At 38.1% G+C, this 12,537-nt stretch overlaps 1 protein-coding gene across 1 annotated transcript in view; it reads left to right on the top strand.

Moving 5' to 3' along the window:
* The first annotated feature begins 568 nt into the window (after positions 1-568).
* The window catches only part of CHRM3 (cholinergic receptor muscarinic 3), a 253,134-nt gene continuing 241,165 nt past the window's right edge, over positions 569-12,537 (top strand). The window contains exon 1 of the mRNA XM_047088691.1: positions 569-667. The gene's annotated coding sequence lies outside the window, so the exon portion shown is untranslated. The remainder of the gene's footprint in view (positions 668-12,537) is intronic.

Raw genomic sequence — 12,537 nt, 5'->3', positions numbered from 1 at the left:
ATTCAGCAGGACACCAACACATATTATAGAAGAATAGAGTTTCTTGATGAACATTTGGAAAATTCTGGGAAAATCTCTATTTATAAAATTTATCATTTAATTACAATGTCATCTCTGGAGGAGTAGGAGAAGGCTGGTCAAAAAGTAACAACCTTCCAGTTATAAGATAAAAAAATACTAGGGATATAATATACAGCATGATGACTATGGATAATATTGCCATATGACATATATGAAAACAGTTAAGAGAATAAATTCTGAGAGCTCTCATCACAAGGAGGGAGAAATTATTTTTCTTTTCTTTTTTGCTTTGTTTTTATTGTATCTATATGGGATGATGGATGCTAATAACTACACTTACAGCAATAATGATTTCACAATATATGTAAATTAAATTTATTAGGCTGTACATCTGAAACTTACACAGTGATGTATGTGAGTTGTATCTCAACAGGACTGGAAGAAAGTGAAATGCCATCTCACAACTTAGCTTTCCGAGTATCATTTTGTCTTTTGTTTTGGTTTAGATTAACTTCCTCTTTCATTATTTTGTTCGATTTTCAGCTTTCGTGGTAACATGGCCCCTGTTTTCCTTCTACAAGAGAAATTCAGCACACAGCAGAGTCCTTGATAAATTGGATTAGTTTGATGATCCCACTTGGAATAGGTATGTAGAACTTCAATATTTTCTTACTTAGTGTTTTGAACCCTTGTTATGATTCAACAGGAACCATTCCTGCTGTTCTTCCTGCTCACTGAGAATGGAATTTGCTATGAGGAGTAAAACTGATGGGTCAGAGATGACCTTTGTCTTTTCTGCTTCGAAGTATGTGTTTACGACTTGCAAGGCTCCGGAGATGCTTTTCTTTTCTTCCTCGTGTGATAAATACACATTGAGAATACAGTCATTCCAGGAGAGGGAGGAAATTCTATGCTTGTAGGATTCTGAAAATAATATTAATCTGCAACTCTTTGAACATCAAGTATATGAAATATGACTGATGCTCTGGTATGTTTATGAGTATAATATCTGTAGTTCAGTGCTGTAATGGAAAGATACAAACTTCTTTTTTCCCAAAATTAGGCCAGGCTTAGACAAAACTGAATACTAAATTACAGACTGTATAATTGCACATGTGAATTAATTAATCATCCCCGGATCACTGAGGTTTTGTGACAATTACTCCCTTGGTGTATCATCATATAAATATGATATAAAACCCACAAAATACAGTATCTGACAGTTTTTCTATATACAGAATTCTTTTGAAGGAAATGTTCTATAATTAGATTCTTATAAGGTATAAGCCTTGTAACTCTTGATTTGATCCAGTTAAGACTACTTGGATAACTACTGTGTGTGTGTGTGTGTGTGTGTGTGTGTGTGTGTGTGTGTGTGAGAGAGAGAGAGAGAGAGAGAGAGAGAGATATTATCACTAAGGTATATTTCATTATAAGATTCATTGCTTTCTTGTATTTGACTTTTAAAATATTATTAGGAATATGGTAGGCTTGTTGAGATGCTGGCAAAAATTTAGAAAAGTGTCCCATCTATATAAATTGTATTTTCAAAAGTAAAACTCTATAACAACTCTCCCATGCCCCGCCTCTCAAAAAAAAGTGTTGAAAACCACATTTCAGAAGTAGCACAGACTTGAGAGTTAATGAGACATGAGGACCTAGCTTTACTACTTAACCCATTACCTTAGGAGAATCTTTTATGTTTCCTTAGGAAGAGTGTTATTACTTAATTTGAATGGGAGGAAGAAAATAAATTAATTCACAGGTACAATTTATGAAGTCCACGAGGTCATTTTTATTCTTAATGAAGTATCAGGTAATTAAGGATTGTGTTTCCAAGAGTCTCCAAAGAATTTCATTTCTACCTTCTGTGAGAGTCTGAAATCCATAATTAGAGTTTAACTGCTTGATTTAAACAGAATTTGCAGCTGGTCACCTACATGTTAGATCTGTCTTCGTTTGTTTATTTTTACAAGGTTTTGTTTTGGTTTTTGGCCCACGCAAAGTTGATACGTATGTATTTTAAACAATTACCAAATCAAAAAACCCAGGAGAGTTCACATAAAAATCTAAGTTCCCAGTCTTCTCTTTCTTGGTCAGTGACACACAATAAACCAGTTACTTATTTAAGAAATCTAGTTGCCATACAAGAGACTTCCCTCTTCTTAACCTCTCCACATCTACCCCATCAAGTTCTCCAAGTTCAGCCCTGACTCTGTGGTTCTCAACGCTTATGGTGAAAAGATGCTGGTTCCCAGGTTGCACCCAGAAAAGGAAGGCAGAATTTTTTTTAAAAAGCTCCTCAAAAGATTCATATGTGCAGTTGGGGTTTAGAGCCACTGCTCCAAAATCTTCATTCGTGTCTGTGTCAGATGCCACCAACCCTCCCCCCACGCAAGTGAGACCTTCCCGTCTCACCAGTGCTCTGCAGTGGTCCTGAATTCACCTTCTCACTTCTATTCTGATCCCCAGTCAACCCATTCTCTGCCCAACAGCCAGAACGATTGTTTGTAAATAGAAAAACATCTGGTCAGTGCCTGCTTACGCCTCTTCAGTAATAACAGCAATAATGAAGATCACGGATAATGATCATTTATGCTTTGGTGGGATGAAGTTCAGGTTTGTTGAAAGACCGAGTCACCGAAGTGGTGAATTTCAGGACAAATGGGGGAAAGGGCATAAAAGGTATAACTGAAAATACCAAGGCAGTTTTGTTCCACACACCGCCCCCCGCCAAATCAGGCTTCTGGCCGAATCTTCTGCTGGCCTGTTCCTCTAGGCAGTGACCCAGAGGCCAAAAATAGTGCTGACCTTTCCCACAAATTGCCACCCAATCCACGTCCTGGTCTCCCATGACCATCAGGAGGAGCAAAGGGATTTCATAATTTGTCAGTGACACTATTATAAGATTAATTTCATGGCACAGCCACCAAAGTTTATTAAATGTCACTCCCTCAGAGTTGCACGATTCACCCAGCAAAATACAATGATATTGGTAAATTTTTAGGCAAAATAACAGAATTAAGGGTGTGTATTTGTTGGGGGGCGGGGGATGATGGTTGCAGCTAGGATCTTTTTTCCTATAGCTCATAGATGTAGGTCCTTCTTTTCGCCAATAAATAATGTAAATCCAGTTATTTATTTGAGCTGCAGCGGAGACATTTTGTCCTCATGTGACTGTTACCGTGATTTTATAGACCACTGTATCAGCCACTGAAATCTTTTCTTTAGATTCCAAGCACCCCATCACTGTAGATGTTGCGCTTTCCACTGGGAGGGCAGAAGATAAGGTTTTCATCAAAAAGTACACTCTTTGAGGTATAGTGATGTTGTTTCATCAGAGTTTTAAGAGATACCAGTAAATGCAAACCGCTTTGGTGCTGAGTGGAAACTTGGATCCCTGTCGGCACCCCATGCGCGTGGCATAATCAACTTTTATTTCATGCTTTTATTTCATGCTGTCTTATATACAGAACCTTCTGCAGTTCACCATTTCCATTATTAAAAAGTTCAAGGAGCTGCTTTAAGAACCTGACAAAAATGTGCATTTGACATTCAGGTAATGGAGACCAGTAAAGAGGTTATAAATGCAGCTACCTAGGTGTTGAATTAAGGCCAGGGGCATGGCTACCTTCTTTACCCTACATTATTTTCATCAGTGAAGCTAAAGTGTGTTTGGGGACCTAATTTGCCCAAATAATATGCCTGTGCAGAGTTATCCTTCATTTAAGAAAACAGTTGATATTTTAAGCTTCCCCTAAACGTTTAGTTTGGGGGAAAATGGAAAACAAAATATACGGAGAGAAGCACACATGCGTGCACGCACACACACACACACACACACACACTCACCCACACACACGGACCATCCCAAGAGACACTGGACAGGACCCTGCTTGCTAATGAGATGCCCACACATTTCTTTTTGGGATCAAGGTGGATTGGTCTTGTATGGAATTCTCTGTGGTGAATAGAGCTTTAATAAGGCCACAGATTCCTTTCATGCTGTTTTAGGAATTTCTTTGAAAGGATTCAGGCAGTGACACCCCTTGTGTTTTAGAGTTTTACATTTGTACAGACAAAGCTTTTCAAATAATATAAAGCCATTTTTCTAAATTCCTTATATCCCCGAGTCCCTGGGTTCTGGACAGAGGAAGATTAAAATCTCTATAAAATCTTCCATATTGCGACCACATGAACCAGCTATTGAGGGAGAAATTAATAGCATCTGAAATGAACCTTGTGTTAAGCGTCCTTCACTTTGTATTTTCTACTACTTTGCTCATTTTCTATTAAGTCTTTTTAATCAGAGAGCTCCCTAAAACTCACATACAGTTGATTCAGATTAATCTTTAAAATCTAATATAAAAGATAAATACATATTATGTTTGTTAAAGAGCAGACACACTTTGAATGCTTGTGAATACTGAATTCATTCTGAAAATTCATATTATCTTGTATTGTTATATCAAATGACTCCAAAAATATACGTTTGTCACAGATATTTACTACTGCATCAGACTTTTTCTTATTACTGTCATTCCTCTAGCACCTCGTGTTGACTCCTTTTTTGTTGTTGTTCTTTTTTTTTACATTTTTTTAAACTTCGATTCTTTTTAGTAAACATACAGTGCAATATTGATTTCAGGAGTAGAATCAGTGATTCATCACTTACATACACCCAGTGTTCATCCCAACAAGTGCCCTCATTTGTACCCATCCCCCATCTAGCCCATCCCCCACCCACCTCCCTTAGTCAACCCATAGTTTGTTCTCTATCATTAAGGGTCTCTTGTGGTTTGTTTCCCACTCTTCTCTTTTCCACCGCATATGTTTATCTGTTTTGTTTCTTAAATTCCACATATGAGTGAAATCATATGGTATCATACAGTATTTGTCTTTCTCTGATTGACTAACTTAGCTTCACGTAATACATTCTAGCTCCAACCACATCTTTGCAAATGGCAGGATTTCGTTCTTTTTCATGACTGAGTAATATTTCATTTTATATATATATATATATATATATATATATATATATATATATACCACATCTTCTTTATCCATTCATCAGTTGATGGACATTCGGGCTCTCTCCATAGTTTGGCTGTTGTTGATAATGCTGCAGTAAACATTGGGGTGCATGTACCCTTTCAAATCTGTATTTTTGTATCCTTTGGGTAAATACCTAACATTGCAATTCCTAGGTCATAGGATAGTTCTATTTTTAGTTTCTTGAGAAACCTCCATACTGTTCTGCATAGTGGCTGCACCAGTTTACATTCCCACCAACAGTGCAAGAGGGTTCCCCTTTCTCCACATCCTCACAAATTGCCTATTGTTTCTTGTGTTGTTAATTTTACCCATTCTGACAGGTATAAAGTGGTATCTCATCATGGTTTTGATTTGTATTTCCCAGATGATGAGTGATATTGAGCAACTTTTCTGGTGTCTGTTAACATCTGGATGTCTTCTTTGGAAAAGTGTCTATTCAGGTCTTCTGCCCATTCCTTAACTGAGTTATTTGTTTTTTGGGTACTGAGTTTGATAAGTTCTTAATAGATTTTGAACATTAACCTTTTATTGGAAATGTCTTTGCAATTATGTCTTCTTCCATTTTGTCGGTTGCCCTTTAGTTTTGTTGATTGTTTCCTTCATTGTGCAGAAGTTTTTTATCTTGATGAAGTCCCAGTAGTTCCTTTTTGTTTTTGTTTCCCTTGTCTTTGGTGACATGTCTAGGAAGAAGTTGCTGTGGAAAGGTCAAAGAGGTTGCTGCCTGTGTTTTCCTCTAGGGTTTTGATGGCTTCCTGTCTCACATTTAGCTCTTTCATCCACTTTGAACTTGTTTTTGTGTATGGAGTAAAAAAGTGGTCCAGGTTCATTCTTCTGCATCTAGCCATCCATTTTTCCCAGAACTATCCGTTGAAGAGACTGTCTTTTTTCCAGTGGGTATTCTCTCCTGCTTTGTGAAGATGAGTTGACCATATAGTTGTGGGTCCATTTCTGGGTTTTCTATTCTATTCCATTGGTCTATGTGTCTGTTTTTGTGCCAGTACCATACTGCCCTGATGACCACAGCTTTGTAATAGAGCTTAAAATCCAGAATTGTGATGCCTCCAGTTTTGTTTTTCTTTTTCAGGATTGTTTTGGCTATTTGGGGTCTTTTGTGGTTCCATACAAACTTTGGGATTGTTTGTTCTAGCTCTGTGAAAAATCCTGGTGGTGTTTTGATAAGGGTTGCATTAAATGTATAAATCGCTTTGGGTAGTATAGACATTTTAACAGGATTTGTTCTTCAAATCCATAAGCATAGAATGCCTTTCCATTTCTTTGTGTCCTCTTCAAGTTCTTTCATAAGTGTTCTATAGTTTTCAGAGTATAGATCTTTTAACCTCTTTAGTTAGGTTTATTTCTAGATACCTTATTGTTTTTGGTTGCAAATGGGATTGATTCCTTGATTTCTTTTTCTGCTCCTTCATTATTGGTGTATAGAAATGCAACAAATTTCTGCACATTGGTTTCATATTCTGTAATTTGCAGATTTCATGTATCCGTTCTAGCAATTTTTTGATGAAGTCTTTTGGATTTTCTACATACAGTATAATGTCATCTGCAAATAGTGAAAGTTTGACTTCTTCTTTGCTGATTTGCATGCTTTTCATTTCTTTTTGTTGTCTGATTGCTGAGGCTAAGACTTCCAGTACTATGTTAAATAGCAACAGAGAGAGTAGACACACTTATTTTTTTTTCCCCATTGAGGATGATATTAGCTGTGGGTCTTTTTTATATGGCCTTTATTATGTTGAGGTATGTTCCATCTATCACTACTTTGTTGAGGGCTTTTATCAAGAATGAATGCTGTATTTTGTCAGATGCTTTTTCTGCATCTATTGAGAAGATCATATGATTCTTACCCTTTCTTTTATTAATGTGGTGTATCGTGTTGATTGATTTGTGAATATTGAACCAGCCCCAAAGCCCAGGAGTAAATCCCACTGGTCACAATAATCATGACCTCTTGAGAATAATCATGTTGCCTCTTGAGAGTGAATATTTTAGAATGAAACATATAGTCTTCCAGTATCCTCCATGCTTGGACTCCACATTAGATTTTAGTAAATATTTTTAGAATTTGTATAATGAATAATTCAAATGCATTTTGATATTAGACACAAGTAGAGGAAATACCAAAGCTAGGAACGGACTTGGTACATAGAATAATGAGCAATGGAAATGGTAATTCACCAGATCAGAGACTATATTTGATACGCTCCGCTGAAGCAGAGAGATGGACATCATTTTTAAAGGATTTGGGTAAAGTAAAAAAGCCAAGAAGGCTAATATTTTGGTTAAGAACTCATCCTGATTTTATTAAGGCCATGGCCGTTGACTTCCTTCTTCACCACTATTTTCATCTTTAATTTTTTTCTGCCATGTTGAGGAGATGTTCTAGCCTGAAGATTCCTAACTGAGATGCCTTATCTTTTGAAACTTTTCTAGGGTCATGTGGACAACCATTAAAATGTAGAGTACTACAGAGTGGCTATAAATACTAGTCTGGTATAGAAATAGCTGCACTAGTGAAGAGTTTGGTGGCTTTTAATGCTGTCCAAGTAAACTCTAGGAAGTACTTGAATGTCTTCCACATTTCCATCTACCTGTCCATTAAATCTCTGACTTTTCTTGGCAAAGTTCAAACCCAATTAAAGATGATAGACTTTATATTACTTCTCTTTTGCATTTTAGAAAAAGAGTAGATGGTCCAAATGGATATGATGGTCTTCACAATACTATAAGCCCTTCATACGGAAAGTTATTTTTCTCAATAGTAGTGAAATTTCATTTCAAAATTAGACTGCATTCATAGTGTAACAACACACAGTGCCTTGGGAAAGAAACAGATAACTTTGATATTAAGTATTTTGAAATAAAGAACTTCCATATTTGACTTTGCCTTTTCAATGTTCAATCATATTTTTCTTTACATTATTAATATTCTTAAACATTTTCATCTACTCTTGTTTTTACTTGTGTATCTCTACTATGCTTTTCTAACCTATAAAATAAAAAGATTTTAGATGGCTTAGTACAATAATAAAATAGAATAATTATAAATGAAATAGAAAATTAAGGGAGGGGTGCCTGGGTGGCTCAGTCAGTTAAGCGTCAGACTCTTGATTTGGATCAGGCCATGACCTGGTGGTTGGTGGGATTGAGCCCCACATCAGGCTCTTTGCTGACAGTTTGTTTGCAATTCTTGCTCTCTGCCCCTCCCCAACTCAGTGTGCTCACTTGCTCTCTCTCTCTCTTTCTCTCTCTCTCTCTCTCTCAAAAATAAGTAAATAAACATTTTTTTAAAAAGAAAATTAGGGGAGGAAAAAAAGTGTAATTAAAACCAGAGAACCAAGAAAGAAAGAAATATCAGTCACAATTAGGTAGACCCTAGGGACCAGAAGTTACTACTGTTGGTCTTTAAGCTTGACTCTGAGTTTCCTGGCAGCAAAATTTAGTTAGGCAATTTTGTTATCTGAAAAAAAAATCTCACAAAAAGCAAGTACTGTACTGCCTAACATTATCATATTCATTCTGTAAAAAGAGAAATTGCACACTTGAAGGAATGGAAATTGTTTATGATGCTGTGGGACGATTGAACTCATATTAAAGCATCACAACAGGAGGAATGAGCTACAGCTATCCTGAACTGTGTGTATCTATCATCAGCATCTATTTATATTTGAAGTCATGTTTCAGCTAATGGTTGAATGAAATCCATTGAAGTCAGGAATTTGTATATTGAATTCCATTAGCCTTTTAACCTCAATGGGCACAGAGGTCTTGATCATATCTTCTGTTCTCTACCACCGTCAACATTAAAAATTTTTTAAAGATTTTATTTTTAAGCAACCTCTACACCCAATTTGAGGCTCAAACCCACAACCCAGAGATCAAGAGTCTCATGCTCCGCTGACTGAGCCGGCCAGGTGTCCCTGTCAGCATTCAATTTTGAATGATGGTTTATGGAATTAGGTTGAAGCTATCTATAGTTTCAAAATTGCTGTCTAGATTCTCACAAAAGTGGAGGTAGTTTTATTGTTTCAAATTCTTTAGTTTACTTCATTTGGCATAAAATCACATGGCCGCCTAACACTGTTTTTATTAGGTTGGCTAATACCAGACATACATATTTTTAATTTTGTTACTCTGTAAGCTTTTGGGGAAAAAAATGAATGAGTCTTTATATTTTTTTGATTAGGATCATTGAACAAAGAGTAGTAAACTGCTACATATTTCCCTAAACAACAACTTCCTGCATTAACCTATTGCAATATGAATATTGTGATTAATTTTCATAAAAGCATGGCACACAACTGGATCATTTTAAAAAGGAAAAAAAAGGGAATCACATATTATGTAAGCCACATGGTATAAGATAGAGTTAGGAATCCCTATGCATGAATTCTGGTCTTAAAACATTGAAAGGACGACTTTCAATAAGGAAAAAACAATGGAAATGAATCCATAAGAAAGAATGAATTGTCAGTAAAACACGCCTCTTCTATGTTAACATATAGCTTATTTCCAAATGTTGCATTGTAACCAACACAAAGTAGAATTAAGTAATGAGGGGCCAAAATTTGAAATTTATATTCTTCTTCCACTAATTTCTTATGACTTTGGGCATATTCTTTTTTTTTTCCTAACAACCTTTTTATGTTTTGTTATTTTGAGCATATTTTTAACTTGTGGCTGCCATATAAGTTCTCCCTATTTAGAATAAAAGATAAGTTTGAGAACCTGTCTCCAGGTATTAAACAAAAGGTCAACATGGCGGTACTGAATGCTGTTTTTCTGGGACATTTTTTCAACTTACAAAGACCATTTTAAATTAAATTGATTATTTTTGCAAACTGATGCAGTTGCTCTGGAAAACAGTGTGGAGTTTCCTCAAAAAAATTAGAAATAGAATTACCCTATGACCCAGCAATTGCACTACTAGGAATTTATCCAAAGGATACAGGAGTGCTAATGCACAGGGGCACATATACCCCAATGTTTATAGCAGCACTTTCAACAATAGCCAAAGTATGGGAAGAGCCTAAATGTCCACCAACTGATGAATGGATCAAGAAGGTGTGGTTTATATATACAATGGAATACTACTTGGCAATGAGAAAGAATGAAGTCATGCCATTTGCAGCAATGTGGGTGGAACTGGAGGGTATTAACGCTGAGTGAAATAAGTCAGAGAAAGACAGAGATCATGTTTTCACTCATATGTGGAACTTGAGAAACTTAACAGAAGACCATGGGGGAAGGAGGGGGGAAACATAGTTAAAAACAGAGAGTGAGAGAGGCAAACCATAAGAGTCTCTTAAATACAGAGAACAAACTGAGGGCTGACTGGGGAGATGGGGGAAAGGGGAACATGGGTGATGGGCATTGAGGAGGGCACTTGTTGGGATGAGCACTGGGTGTTGTATGTAAGCGATGAACCAAGGGAATCTACCCCCAAAACCAAGAGCACACTGTACCCACTGTATGTTAGCCAACTTTACAATAAATTACATTTAAAAATATAATAATTAATTAATTAACTAATTACATTGATTATTCTGAGGGTGCCTATGTGGCTCAGTCAGTTAAGCGTCCAACTTCAACTCAGGCCATGATCTCGTGGTTTGTGAGTTCAAGCCCCATGTTGGGCTCTGTGCTGACAGCTTGGAGCCTGAGGCCTGTTTCAGATTCTGTGTCTTCCTCTGTCTCTGCCCCTGCCCCCCCATCAAAAATAGATAAACATTTTTTAAAAATTTTATTAAATTGATTATTTTTACTGCTATGCAGTTAAAACTTGAGTATCACCATTAATCTGCTCGAGTCTTTCCCATTTTCCAAGCACTGCTATGGTCCAGTCCCCATGTGGGAACCCTAACACATACCATTACTTCACATTACCTGATTTCAGAGCAGCACTGGGAGATAGGTAATATCATCTTCACTCTGCATGTAATAAACAAAAATGTATTACAGGAAAGTTATGTCATGAGTAATTCCCATCTCCTTACTAAGAAGGATAACCCAAGAAAACCAGAATTTTTGCTTTCTCAGCACAAAACTCTTATCCTCTACATCAGCGCTTCGCCATCAGGGTTGTGTTGTCCTCTGTGGGACATTGGGCAGTTTATGGAGCCGTGTTTGGTTGTCAGGGGGAAGCGTCCCTGGCATCTACTGGGTGGAGGCTAGCGATGATGCAAACTTCCTGCAACGCACAGGGAACCCGTATCCCCAACAAGGAATTATCCAGATCAAAATGTCCGCAGTGCTGAGGTGGAGACGCCCTGCTCTAAAAAAGTGCCTTGTGAGGGGCTCCTGGGTGGCTCAGTTGGTTAAGTGTCCAACTTCAGCTTAGGTCATGATCGCACAATTCGTGAGATCGAGCCCCCGCGTCGGGCTCTGTGCTGACGGCTCGGAGCCTGGAACCTGCTTCGGATTCTGTGGCTCCCTCTCTCTGTGCCCCTCCTCCGCTCATGCTCTGTCTCTCTCTCTTAAGAATAAACAAACATAGGGGCGCCTGGGTGGCTTGGTCGGTTAAGCGTCTGACTTTGGCTCAGGTCATAATCTCACGGTCCGTGAGTTCGAGCCCCGTGTCGGGCTCTGTGCTGATGGCTCAGAGCCTGGAATCTGCTTCAGATTGTGTCTCCCTCTCTCTCTGCCCTTCCCCTCCTCATGCTCTGTGTCTCTCAAAAATGAATAAACATTGAAAAAAATTTCTTTTAATAAATAAATTTTTAAAAAGTGCCTTGTGGAGAGTATTGAGTAGTTAGTGAAAGGCTATAGATGTGCATAAAAAAGGAAAGTGTATAGGAAGTGAGTATTCTGACAGGGACACTGGGGAGAGTGAGTCTGGGGGCTGAGGGGGAGTGTCAGGGGCAGGAAGGCTTTGCGGATGGAGCCGGGAGACATGTGGAAACATGTATGAAAGGGAGCTTTTCTCCTCCTTTTTATTTTTTAAGGTTTTTAAGGTTTATTTTGAGAGAGACATCACAAGTAAGGGAGGAACAGAGAGAGAGAAAAAGAGAGAATCCCAAGCAGGCTCTACACTTTCAGCTCAGAGCCTGCCACGAGGCTCGAACTCACAAAACCGTAAGATCATGACCTGAGCTGAAACCAAGAGTTGGAGGCTTAACCGACTGAACCACGCAGGCGCCCGCTCTCTTTCCTTTCAAATACAGGGCAAGCTGTCTGCCCTCTTCATGTTCCAGCCTCACTCAGCATCTCGCTGGACTTTCTTGGCCGTTTCCCCTCTGCTGCTCATTCTGATGCCACAGGGCGTGTGAGCTCTAAGAAGTGTCATGACCCACTACCTACTGGGGGACCCTGTCTTACTCCAAATCTGCATTTCAGTTGTACCTTGCGTACAACCCCAGCCGGGAACTGGATGGCTGTATCTACTCTGAGGGAAGATATTTAACTTCCCCGAGCTTCGGTATCTTTATCTGTAAAAATGGAAATAGTGGT

This window comes from Lynx rufus, unplaced genomic scaffold (assembly GCF_022079265.1).
Source record: "Lynx rufus isolate CCGP_SWC_20201006 ecotype Redwood Valley unplaced genomic scaffold, mLynRuf1.p SCAF_25, whole genome shotgun sequence".
NCBI classification, from domain to species: domain Eukaryota; kingdom Metazoa; phylum Chordata; class Mammalia; order Carnivora; family Felidae; genus Lynx; species Lynx rufus.
The sequence above is the reverse complement of the archived record's forward strand: the minus strand, read 5'-3'. Positions and strand labels throughout refer to the sequence as shown.